At 42.5% G+C, this 13,684-nt stretch overlaps 1 protein-coding gene and 1 long non-coding RNA gene across 3 annotated transcripts in view; one reads left to right on the top strand and one right to left on the bottom strand.

Moving 5' to 3' along the window:
* Fsip1 (fibrous sheath interacting protein 1) overlaps positions 1-13,684 on the bottom strand; it is a 222,042-nt gene that overhangs the window by 21,603 nt on the left and 186,755 nt on the right. The window lies entirely within an intron of this gene.
* On the top strand, positions 4,483-11,833 carry LOC134476406 (uncharacterized). The gene is made up of 3 exons (XR_010048016.1): positions 4,483-4,695; positions 10,103-10,224; positions 10,754-11,833. It is a non-coding gene; the product is annotated as an uncharacterized LOC134476406 (long non-coding RNA).

The following is a 13,684-nucleotide window of genomic DNA, read 5'->3' as shown; positions in this document are numbered from 1 at the left end:
AAACATAACACATTTCAGCCTGTGTGTATACAGAAACAAGTGAACTACAATCCCCTGACCCCCATGGAGGAAACAACTTGGAAAGAAAGAAAACACACCTGGGCTAAGCTCGGTTACCTGAACAGGTCATCTGTGTTTCATCCTCCTCTGTGGAATGAAGGGTGGAAGATAATGAATAAACTAACTTCTCACTCTAAAATGGCTTTTATGAATAATCACTCTAAAAATAAGAGGCTGGAGGTATTTGCTCACTGGTACAGCATGTACTTAGCCTAGGCAGGGTCCTGGGCTCAATCTCCAGCACCACCAAAAAGAAAAAGAAAACAAATGAAAGAATACAATTTTCTATTGACACAAGAGTGTAGCCCAGAGTAGAAATATAAGGAAAACAAGAAAAAGAGAACTTCCATTTCCTTAGCTTCTTCACAGTATCAATGGTGAAGTCAAAATATTGTAAATAAAAATTAATCAAATATATTGTCTTCAATTTTAAAAACTTGAATTGTCATCTAGGTGGCAGTACAAAGCAGATATTACAATACAACCCATTTTTCTCTCTCTTGATTCCCAGCATAGCTTTGCCCAAAATAGGGACTAGTAAATGATTATTATGAGAATCACGTAAGTTCAGGCTGTCTTAAATGTTTCATAAAGCACTATATCAATGTAAGTTATTTACAAGTACTAGATTGAACTGACCTAGGGTTCTGTTAGAAACATCCCCAATCACTGTGGATAATTACAGGCTCTAACCCGTAACCTTCATGCAGACTGCTTTCTAACCCCTGAGCTTCTAGCTCAGGGACTGAGCCACTCACTGTGGGAGCATGGTCAAGTGAACATCTGCTTAAGTATTCACCTCAAAGTATTCACCTTTCATGCCAGCACCAGTTTCCCAATATTTCATAAACAAGTTATTATTCTTACTATTCCTTTCCTTCATAAAATTCATCCCAATCCATTTTTTCTTCTTCCCATCTCCATTTTAGTAACCCTTTCATGAATCTTCTTTCTTGTTTTAGCTAATACACATACAGTCCATAAGTCAAGGAATACACATCTTGCATTTTTTTCTGGGGTCTTGCAAAATCCATCTCTCACAGTGTTTAGTTATTGACCAAAAATGCTTACAAAAGTGTTTGATACTGAAAACTCATTTCCTCTCTCCATCCAAACTTGTCCCAGCGAAAGACCCTGCCTTCAACTACATTGACTTCATAGTAAATCCGATTTCATAGGAGAATATAGTACATTTGTGATGTTAGTTTTCTTGCAGCTTTCTGGTCTTGTTAGCACATTAGCTGATATCTTACAAAGTAATGATATCTAGCATTTCTTAAGAACCTATACTAAGCCAGATATTACTCTATGCATATTACATGTTTTGATTCCTTTACCCTTCACAACAAACCTACAAGGTAGGTACTATTATTATTCCCAATTTATAAATGAAGAAATTGAGGCAGCAAGATTTGAAGAAGCCTTCCAAGGTGACAGAAATACTAAGCAGTGGGCCTGGGATTTCAGTGAAGATGGTCTGGCTCCACAGCCTGTACGTTTACCATTAGGCCATGTTGCCTCTCACTATACACCAGTTCTCTCTCCACCATTCTCCAAGTATTCTTTTCCCAGTTGAAAATGTAAATTAAAATAACACTGAGATTCCATCTTACTCAGAAAGAATGGTCATCATCAAGAAATCAAACAATAACAAATGCTAGTGAGGCTGTGGGGAGAAGTGGAATCCATTTACACTGTTGGTAGGAATGTAAACCAGTACAACCACTATGGAAATCAGCATGGAGAGTCCTCAAAAAACTAAAACTAGAAATTCCATTTAACTCAGTTACCCCTTTATAGAAAGCATGTTACAGTGATACATGCATGCCCCTGTTTATAGAAGCACAATTCATAATAGCTAAATCTTGGAAGCAGCCCATATGTCCTTCAACTGATAAAGAAATGAATAAAGAAAACATGACATTTATACATAATACAGTACTACTTTGCCATAAGTAAGAATAGACCTGATCATCTACAGGACAATGGATGCACTTTAAGACCAAAATGTTAAGTGAAATAATTCAAACACAAGCTTAAATATCATATGGTTTCTCTCATATGAGAAATTCAAATTATAAAGAGAAAAATAAAAGATATATAATAGGAAATAGGGAAATAGATTTTTTGCAAACAGAAGGTGATCAAATGATAGAGGCTGAGGGTGGGGATGAAAAATAACTGAAATGTGTTATGTACATGTGCCAGCTCCCCATTAGGAATGCAATCATTATGTACTAACAAAACACAAAACATATACTAACATAAAACAAATAAAAACAAAACAAAAAATGCAAAACATACTCTGCAGAGTATTTCAGACTTTTTGACCCAGACTAGCTTTATGTTTTAGGCAAATTTGCAGTGTCCTCTCTTTCAGCTCATCAAAACACATGAAACACACACACACACACACACACACACACACACACACACAGGAAAGCCACAGCTCCATCCCCAGGGCGCCCATTTCTTATACTTCTCCACCTAGATAAATGTCAGCGTGGTGCAAGAGCTACAACTCATGAGGAGAACAACTTGTAATTGCTGGAGAGGGAACACAGACTGTTGTTACCTCATTCTCCCGCCAGTTCCCCTGCTATCCCTGCTGTCTGGAATTTCCCCAGCCATAAACATCTCCAGTTATTTGGACTACAGGTTTGTTGACAAGGCAATCAAAATCATATTTCTAGCATGAACAATCAAAAAGCTCACCACTGGGTTGGGGATTTAGCTCAGCGGCATAAGCGCCTGCCTTGCAAGCAGGTGGTCGTGAGTTCGATCCCCAGTACTGATTTAAAAAAAAAAAAAAAAAAAAAAAGCTCACCACTATAAACCAGGAGAGGCAATCTTGGTCTTTGATGTTAAATTTATACTGGGTATTTTTTCCTCTAACAGAGTTTTTACAACACACCCTATAAAGCCAATACCTTTATCACAAAAGAGAAATGGGTGGAAAGCCAGAATATCCTAAATGACTAACTGTGATTGCACAGATGTAAGTAGTTTCAGTCACACTTAGCAAAACAAGCAACTAAAAGCATTCCGGTTCTTGCTTAATATTACCAAGATATGAGTTTACAACTCTCTGCAGCAGCCATTGCTCACCACACCTAGGTTGCAGTTTATTTTAGTCAAAGCTTTTTAGCTAAAAGGAACAAAAATTCTTTTCTCAAAAAAGAAAAATGTGGTGGTGGGGTGAGAGTTGTTATAAGATCTAAGAGGTCATTCCATGGATACTCACAAACAGGAAATAAAGAATCTACAGGACTTTTTGTGGCTGGAACTTGGAAGCCACCAAAAGCTAAAGACATGCTCTGCATTGCTCTCTTTCTGGATCTCTGTGATCCCTTAACCCACTGCATGCCTGACGAAGGTACATCCTTCTCTCTACAAACCAGCTTATCTTTGATTATTGTTTCTGTGCTCTTGCAATCTAAACCTTTCATACATAGCATGAACCTGAAGAGTCCAGCACCCACCAATGACTAACTATGGATACTTGAGCTCAAAAATTCAACAGTATGATGTCATTGGTCAGTGACATTGTTTATGGACCTATTATATCAGGATCAAATGTGTACCACAGATCTAATCATCTACAGTGAGGATCAAACAGTATGAACAAGTCTATGTTTCTGGCAGGGCTGTGGCTAGAGATGGTTCCCTAGAGAATAAGGCAGACACAAGTAAGGCAGATAATACCAAAAGAAAAAAAAAAAAAAAAAAAGAAAAAAACTATTGCTATGAAGTACAGAACCCTCAGAAAGGGGCTGGCACTTAATAAAATTCTAGAATCCACAAAGTATTAGCAATGAAAGTATTGCCAAATTTCACCAATTGAACTAAGTCTGAGTATTCACTGAAGAGTTAAGCTATACAAGTAAAACTACTTGTCAGAAAATATTCACTTGTAGAGAAAGTAAAGGAACGTTGGACTACAGAACAGCAGTACCAGATCCAGAGGTTCCCAACAGGCCCATATAGCCAAAAGGGGCTTATATTGCTTCCCATGACTCTCAGATTAAACAAATCCTGTGGTGCTCATTTTAATGGCTACACTAGTGGCAGCAGGAATCCACAGAAGGAACAGGTTTATTCTCCCTTTTTGCCCAGCTCCTTCCCTCCCTGTGTACCTGCTCTATTCTCCCTTCTTCCTCTCCTGTATGCAAACGTGAGTCTAGCATGTGCACTGCTCTTAGGAGGTCACAGCAGGGACAAGGGGTCCTGGGGGACAAGGAAAATGTACCGTATTTTTAACCAGAGGATGTCTGGCCAGAAGAGAAACTGAACACTAGTCAAGAGGAAAGCAAAGGTCATTTGCTAGAGAAACCATGTACAACACTAGGAGTGAGAGCTGAGGAAGGCTGTAAACAGGAAAGTGAGTCAGCCCGCAGGTCACAACCTGGGAGGATCAGAAGAAGGAGCAGCACTGAGCATGAAGCAGATCAAGGGCAGCGGCTCTGAGCCACTCTGAGGCAAGGAAGGTCATAAATGTTGTGGCGGTGTCGGAAGCCAACTTTTACACACCTGCTGTGCCAAAGGGATTCTGCAGAACCGGTCACCACCCTTCCCAAGCCACCTGTGTTCCGTGGCCGGCTGGGTGGAGAAGCACTTGCCTGACAGGCTTGCGAGGTAAGAGTCTATGCCCCTTGGCATTCTGTGATGGTTCTCTTCCTGTTGCCCAGATGCCAGAGCTCACTCCAGGGCATCAGGAATCCATGTTTCTGTTCTGTCTCCAGGACCAGATGGATGGGCTTCCGGCAGGAACCCCATGTGTCAGGTGGGCATGGATGGGAAGAGGTATAAGCAGGTGGGAATCTCTATTCTAGTTATTCAAACAAGGCCCAGCTTTATTTGATGTCATATTCAGAAGAGCATTAATATGTACAGAGAAGAGCCAGTCCAACTTTTCTACTTTGATATCTAGGAAGCTGATTCACGCAGAGAGGATTCTGAGCTGCCTACTTTGTGATACAATTATCATTTGAGGGTTATCAGCAGTTAGCATTTTTAAACAGTAGAGACTGCAAGTCCACTTAGATCAGATCCCCTTTGCTCTGGGCAAGTCACGATAATGAGGGTTTTGTCACCTGTCTATCACTTCCTTTCGTGATACCAACCTGGGGCTCCAGCTTAAGAGAGTCCATCACTCCCACCTGACACTCCCAGAAGAACATGCTTGGCCCAACGAAGTGCAGAAATTTGCATAAAGAGGCAAGGAAAAGGTTCAGACTGAACAATGATGATGTTCACCGGAACGGTCCTCCTCCCCATACTCACCCTAGTGAGGGATATCCAGTGTGTCACGTTAGAGTAACTAATTTCCACCACTGACCAAAACTGCTGGTTTAGTTTTGATGATCATTTGCATGGGAGAAGCCCTACTGTATTCTCATTCTGATGATGTCTATTTTTACAACGTAGAGAGAAATCGTTGTCAAGGGAGGTCACAATGGGGTCAAAAGTTAAGTGCACCAGTTGCCTACTTGACTAGCAGTTCAAATGCTTTAATCTCAGCTGGACTCCAAATTAGACCTCACCCTTTCCAGGAGGTCAGCTGGCTGATGAGTCAAGTTGAAGAATTTAGTGCAACTAAAACCTGAAGGATTGCTGTGTTCTCACAGGAGCCTCCTCTCTGTAACCTTAAATCCTTTGTTTGATATCCCCTGAACTTTAAAAATGAAGGGAAGTTGAGTTTGAGCTCAGCGTGAGTAACTTACCCACTTTACAAGACTCTTGTCTTAAGGAGAAAAATACACAAAGGGTAGAGACATAGCTCAGAAGTCCTGGGCTCAATCCCCAGTATTGAAGGAAAAAAGGAAAAACAGGAGTTCTTTTAAGGCATATCTCACAAGCATCACGGAAGATAATGGCACTCACTCTCCCCCAGGGCTGGAGGACACTGAGGAGGCCATCTTTTGGTGCCAAAACAAATTAGAGTTGGGGAATAAACTAGAAGGTAGCGCCTTGTCTCACACAACTGTCAATAGATTGGACAAAGTGTTGGATTACGATCATAAATACTTCTGCTTTCCAGAGACATGGGCCCCCGGTGTGTGATCAATGTCAGATTCATCAGCTGCTCCAAAGAAAGCTGCTGTCTTTTCTGACGAGAGGATGCAGGCCATAGACATAGTATGAACTGGATGTGCTCCTTCCAATCAGAATGCTCAGCTGTACTCCACCCACACAAGAGACCCCACATAGAAACACTCAACCCTAAGGGAAAGAAAGGGAAACTGAGTATTTCCTCACCCAGCCAAGAAGTTTCCTCACAGCACAAACAAGTCCAGGAGTCAACCTGAACTGCTGTTTTAATGCTCCATGAAATGCTATTTTAATGCAACATGACTAGATCACATTTATCCATCACCCCATCTACACCTTTGCCTCGTGCCAGGCTGAGAAAATCTAGCAGGGCTTGTGCTGCCACTGCTGTGGGCCCGGGTGTGTCTACTGATGCCACTGCCATGGCCACTTATTCAACTCACAGGGATAGCACACCCTCTTGTCTCCTACACCTCTCTGTTGCCACTGAGGAGTGTACTGTTAATGGGGTGTGAGACAGGTAGCTGGCCGCTTCTTGGCATCTGGTAACCAGTGCAGGAGAATTAATGCCCCTTGGGGCAGACTTGGGCCAAGGGAAGAGGGGAATACATGCCAGTGAATAAACGCCTTTTGCTCCTCGCCCTGTTCTAAAATGCAGTCACTCATACATCTCCCTGAAAACATTGCACGAAATCCATCAGTTGTATCTACCAGCAAGCAGTGCCCAGAGATGGATGATACAATTCTTGGTATTTGGTCTCCTCCTTTCTGTGACCCACTTCACTTGCCCTCATTTCTGTTTCTCTGTTGTTGCTCTCATCAAATAAATGGTAGTTTATAAGCACTGGCCTTAGGCTCCGCTGCCCCAGACTAAGACAGCTTCCAAGTCCTAGCAGGGTTTTCAGGGTGGCAGCATGAGCTGCGTGGAGTGGGCGGGGAAGCATAGGGCTAGTAGTCCTGCCCAGCCTCTGCAGAAGGGTCAGCAAGGCTCTCAGGGTAGTGCTGGCTGCAGGCAGGGTGTTGGCCAACACCATTAAGGCACTGAAGGCAGAGCCATGCTGGAGGATCCTTAAGCTCATATCCTACAGACATTGCTGGAACCAGAGTGGCAGAGCCCTGTCCAAGGAGGCAGGATCAAAGAAGAAAATCCTCTGGAGTCCTAACAGGACATATGCTCGGAGCAGCCAGGAGCAACAGAGCTGGAAGGATACTAGCCACTCGAGCCAAGGGAGAAAGCCAAAGTCAAAGCTTAGGTTGGAGCATCAATATAGATAGAATGACAAATATGGAAATATAGGAGAAGTCACAGTATGTGGTTCAGTTGCCAAGGCATGTCCCTGAGAAAACAGGAGGCCTGCTTTCATTTTGAGTTTTGGGGCAGAGTGTTAGACAAAGTCAGAGGTCTGAAGAGAGCCAAGCAGCGATACTGGCTACTGAAGAATCAAAATGATGTTGGGGAGCCATGCAGACAAACAAAATCCCTCCTTCTCATAGATGCGTCTCCAGCACCTCTCTCCACACTGTTTTCCACTTGGGAAGACATCCCCACTTAAGTGTTCCTTAAGCTTCCATACTATCTTTTTTCTTTCTTTCTCTTTGGTGGAATTGAAAATTGAACCCCAGTACCTCTGCATTGATGCCCCAAGCTACATAACCAGTCCTTTCTATTTTTTACTTTGAAACAATAGCAACCATCAAAGCGATTATCCCTTAACAACAGCATAGCAGGCTGGACTTTTCTAAGTTTAAGACTCAACCTCTTCACTCCTTAGCTATTAGATAGTGGAAAAATTATTTGGCCTCTTAAATCTCAGATTTCTAATCAGTACAACAGAAACACTAGCAACTACTGACTCTTAACAACTAGTTGTGAAAACATACAAGCAAATAATTTGCAAAGAGCATGAGACATGTGTGTAGCTACTAGCCTCAAACCTGGTGCACAGCAAGTAGGATTTCAACAAATGTGGTACATAACACTGGCAGCAGAGGCAGCTAGAGGACCTCTCATAAGAGATGACACTGAAATTTACCCTTTCCAAGTTCAACTGGCCCCCACCTTTGAGGATCTTTCTGGAATACAATGAGTGGAGCTTTATGGATAATCTTAAATCTAATAACTTGCAATGGATAAACTGTCATGTGTACCCTAGTGAATAGGGGGCTAAAGAAGTCATTAGATTAGATGCTGGGAGAGAACTAACAGGAGGAAAAGGAAGCTGTGATCTCTACCTCCACACTTCAGCACAGACATTCTTAAATCCCAAGTACCAGAAAGACGCTTTCACCTAACCTTGGCTTCTCCTTTTTTCTCCTCCCTTCCCTAAATTATTCCAAGACTTCCTGCTGCCCTCCTGAGCCTCCTCTACCTGAGCACACCCTCCTGCGAAAGTGTGCCCAATTACAAGCCTTAAATTTGTTCCCATTGCTCCCACATCCAAAGACATCTACCCTAACACATATTTTCTCACTAATCTCCCAAAGACCAAAGAGTCAGGGCCATGTATGACTCTCTTAAGTGACAGATGTACATTTTACAGGAGCAGCTTTGAATCAGAATAATGTAACCCAAAGAGGTGATTTTAAGACTAAAATCTAGGTCCCATCACTGATGGCAGAAAGGTATTTGAAAGACATCCCTTTTAGCACTGAAAATCAAGCCACACTGGGCAGTTAGTCCTAGTCTGGTTGGATAAAGGATCAATCCTGTCAAATTTCATCAGATCTGACTTTCCTGTTGGGTTACAGATAACTCCACATTTAATTTGTTAATCAAGGAGGGCTTTTTCTGGTCACAAATGAGTGACCTGTAGCATTTCCCAGGCTGAGCAAGTGCTCCTGGAGCTTTGCCCTGTCTAGACATGTATTGAAATATCTAATTACCCTTGTACATTCTGTGTAGCACACAAAGCCCAATGCCATTACATAAACATGAGGCTCCCTATTAATACTGCTGCTCACTGAACTGTCCTTTTACATTTGCCAGTCTCAAAGTGAAACTGTGCTACTGCGGAGAGTAAGAGTAATATACTGAGAAAAACAAGTCTCAAGGTATGCTGTGACCCAAAGTGTGGGAATTAAGGTCTCTAGATGGAAAACGAAAAATGTCATTTAGTGAACTGGATACCAATTCGGAAAGATCTAAATAGCTCTATAATCAGCACATTCCTCATGAAGGATATATTTAAATTTTTCTTTCACTTATAAGCAGAAGACTATAAAGAAGAGAAGAATCTTTCCACTCCCTCCCTATAACAGGACCTGTATTTGGCATGCATCTAGATAAACCCAGGTCAGGCTGGGTTAAGGCCTTGAGGGAACAGGGTCGATAGTAGCCCTTCACCATCTTCCATGCCCCAAGAGTTCTGGCTTAAATTATTCTGTTTAACTCTCCCACCTACCTAAGGGGTGAGGAGTGGATTAAGAAATCACATTCCACATTGAAAAGCTAAGAAAATTAAGTCTCAGAGAAATTAAACTTTGGGGGGGGGGGTTACTGATATTGGGGGTTGAACCAGGGCCTCTGCACTGAGGTATATCCCCAGTCTTTTTAGTTTTTGAGACAGGTCTCACTGAGTTGTGAAGATACCAGGGCTAGGCTTACATGTGCTCCCATTGTCCCAGCCTTCCAGAGTACTGGGATTATAAGCCTGTGCCTCCATATACAGCTGAGAAATTAAATATCTTCATCCAAGGCCCAGAGCTAATAAAAAAAATTGAAACCAGAGCACACAGACAGGGTTTCTTCATCACCATAACTGTACTCTACACATGCTTCCAACAGCTGGTTAGGCTGATTTCCCAGGGGAAGCACTGTGACAGCACTGTGACAGCATCTGTTTTATCTGAGAGTGGCCCAGAGTGAGGCCCCTTTCATCTCAGAACCTGAAGCAACTGTGTGAACAAGAGGCCCTCCCCAGGGGGACAGCCCCTTCTGTAAGCCCCATCACAGCACCTTCTGCATCTGCCTGTCCTGCTGGATGTTTTCAAGGCTGGACCAGATCTCCCTCACCTGGCAAGAATGTGTGGCACAGAAGTCTGGCACAAGATGGACCTGTGGCAAAGGACACTGTCATGCTCCACTGGCTTCTATAGTGTGCCAACCTCTGTAAGGTCAGTGGTCTTAGTTTGTTCTTTACTGATGAATGCTCCCAACATACGGAACACCCTAGCCCCAACCTCTTTTTTCTTCCCTGAGGCCTGCTTTGGCACCCTTGTGGCTTTGGAAAGATATGGTTTAGTCAATTCATGAAACTTTGTTTTTCTTTCTGTGGTACAAGGAATTGAAATGGGGCTTTTGCACTGAACTAGAACCCTAGCCTCCCCCCACCCACCTTTTTTTTTTCCAAAGTGCTGATTTGCCAACACTAGGTTCAAACTTGATATCCTTCTGCCTCAACCTCCGAAGAATACTGGGCTTATAAGGGTGCATCACTGTGAACCTTCGCTTAAGATTTGGGCAAACAAAAATGCTTAATTCCTAAGAATTCCCCAATATGGGGAATGTTAGACTCTAGCAAGGGTAGTAAACAGACAAACTGGTTGAAGGGACAGGTATTCTCTCACCCTCTACAAACAATGACTCACACCTCCTCAGGGTAAAGGTGACACTAACAGAGATATCACCCAAACTTCATGCCAGGGCTTCCGGGTGCAGTGAAGTGGAGCAGCGGGTTAGAGACCACTACATCAGCCTCCCCATCCCGGCTACACTTGGAGGCCTGCTGAGCTCCCGACAGGTGGGCGGGCCTACACTATCCCCGGAGTCCAGACGCGCCTAACCATCGGTTTGCAGAGGAGGAGCTGGGCGGATCTGGAGTGCCTGCAGAAGCCCCTTCCTTTGTCTGGAGGACTGAATATCTCTGCAAGCAGGGAGGGATCGCAGGTTCCTGAGGCACCTCAGCCTGTGGTAAGTGCTCAGCACACTCTGCCCAAATCTCAGACTGTTCCGGACCCCCCAGGCTTCTGGGTGCAGTGAAGTGGAGCAGCGGGTTAGAGACCACTACATCAGCCTCCCCATCCCGGCTACACTTGGAGGCCTGCTGAGCTCCTGATGGGTGGGCGGGCCTACACTATCCCCCCAGCCCAGCCGCGCCTAGCCATCGGTGTGCAGAGGAGGAGCTGGGCGGATCTGGAGTGCCTGCAGAAGCCCCTTCCTTTGTCTGGAGGACTGAATATCTCTGCAAGCAGGGAGGGAACACAGGCTCCTGAGGCACTGCGGCCTATGGTGAGTACCCTAACCCGGCTGCGATTGAAGAGCTGTGGAGCTTCCAAGGGGCAGGTGGGCGCACAGTGTCCCTGAGGCCCAGCTTGTCTGGAACTGCGGAGTTCTGAACAAGCAGAGGAGGGCCATTGGTTCTGCAGGCCCAATGGCTTGGGGTAGCGTGGTGCCAGAGTCTCAGTAGCTGCAAACATAGAAGGGGATTTTCAACAGATCCTGAGGAAGTTTTCAAATAACACTTGAAACACAGAAATATAGGAAAATGACAAAACGAAAGACCAAATTACAACCTCAAACCTCCAGCCCATCTCAGGAAACCCTAGGAGGAATGTATTTAGAAGAAAATATATCCCATCCACCTCATATATCAGACACAATAGCTACTCAAGTTGACAAGCAACTCCAGGAAGCTTTAAAGAAATTCAAACTCGAAATAATTTCCCAGATAAAAGAAGAAATGATAAAAGAAATGAAAGAGATTCTAAATATATCTAAAGAAAACACAGATAAAAAATTGGAGGAACTAAACAAAAAGATAGAATCCCTAGACGAGCAATATAAGAAACAAACAGAATACATAATGCAGATGCACAGAGATATACAGGAAATAAAAAACTCCACTGAAAGTTGTAAAAACTGCCTTAATGAAAGTGAAGATAGAATTTCAGACCTTGAAGACAGGATTGCAGCGAGTGAACAGGAAAGGAAAGATCTTTTAAAAATAACAAGGAATCAGGAACAACAATTCAACAACTGCAAGACGATGCAAAGAAGAATAACATAAGAATGATAGGGATTAATGAAAAAGAAGGAGACAACATAAAGGATATCAAGAGGATATTTAGAGAAGTAATGGCTGAAAATTTCCCAAGCATGAGATCAGAAACTGAAATCAGGATCAGTGAAGCATATAGAACTCCAAATAGTCATAACCAAAATAAAACTACACCCAGGCATATAATAATCACCATCCCAGAAATCCAACACAAGAATAGATTATTAAAAGCTGTCAGAGAGAAAAGACAGATCACTTATAAAGGAAAACCTATCAGAATCACAGCAGACTTCTCAGCACAAACGATAAAGTCAAGAAGAGCATGGAGTGAAGTATTCCAGATTCTAAAGCAAAATGATTTCCAACCTAGACTGATATATCCTGCAAAACTATCATTCAAAATAGATGGTGAAATACGATACTTCCATGACAAAGAACAGCTGAAGAACTTCATGAACACCAAACCAACCCTGCAAAAAATATTGAAAGACAGTTTAGATACACAAAGGAAGAAACCACTAAGCAAAGCAAATAATTAAACAGAACAGAAAGATAAAGATACAACAGCAGAGAGATAACATTCCAACAATTAACCAGCATTTAACAGTAATAACCATTAATGTAAATGGTCTCAATGCACCAATCAAAAGAAACAGACTAGCAGAATGGATCAAGAAACAAAATCCAACTATATGCTGTTTACAGGAAACCCATCTAACCCAGAAGGATACTCACAGACTGAAAGTCAAAGGATGGAAAACAATTCTTCATGCAGCAGGAATCCAAAAAAAGGCAGGAGTAGCCATTCTGTTTGCAGACAACGTGAACTTTAAACCAACAATGACCATAAAGGATAAAGAAGGTCACTACATACTCATAAGGGGAAAACTCCAAGAGGAAGAGATAACTATCTTAAATATGTACGCACCAAACTCCAGAGCACCCAGTTATATAAAACAATTATTAACAGAAATGAAAACTCAAATTATCAGTAACACAATTGTAACAGGAGACCTTAATACGCCATTGACACCAAGGGACAGATCAACCAGACAGAAAATGAGCAAAGAAATAACAGAACTGAATCATACCTGTGAACAAAGAGGTTTGATAGACAGATACAGAATGTTCCACCCAACAACATCAGAATACACATTCTTCTCAGCAGTACATGGATCATTTTCTAAAATAGACCATATATTAGCTCACAGAACATATTTAAACAAGTGCAAAAGAGCTGAAATCATCCCTTGCATGTTATCGGATCATAGCGCTCTGAAATTAGAAATTAATGATAAAAGATACTGCAAAAATCCCACAAACACATGGAAACTGAATAACACACTCTTGAGTAATCAATGGGTCACAGAAGAAATTAAAGAAGAAATTAAACAATACCTAAAAGAAAATGAAAATGCAGATACCACTTACCGGAATCTGTGGGATGCAATGAAAGCCGTCCTGAGAGGAAAATTTATTGCACTGAGTTCCCACATCAGGAAAACAGAACGAATACAAACAAATAACTTGATGCTACACCTCAAACAGCTAGAAAAAGAAGAGCAAGTCAAGCCCAA

Source organism: Cavia porcellus, unplaced genomic scaffold (assembly GCF_034190915.1).
Source record: "Cavia porcellus strain 051 isolate PalLab524CR breed Dunkin Hartley unplaced genomic scaffold, mCavPor4.1 scaffold_6, whole genome shotgun sequence".
Taxonomy (NCBI): Eukaryota; Metazoa; Chordata; class Mammalia; order Rodentia; family Caviidae; genus Cavia; species Cavia porcellus.
This window is presented reverse-complemented; position numbering and strand designations above follow the sequence as displayed.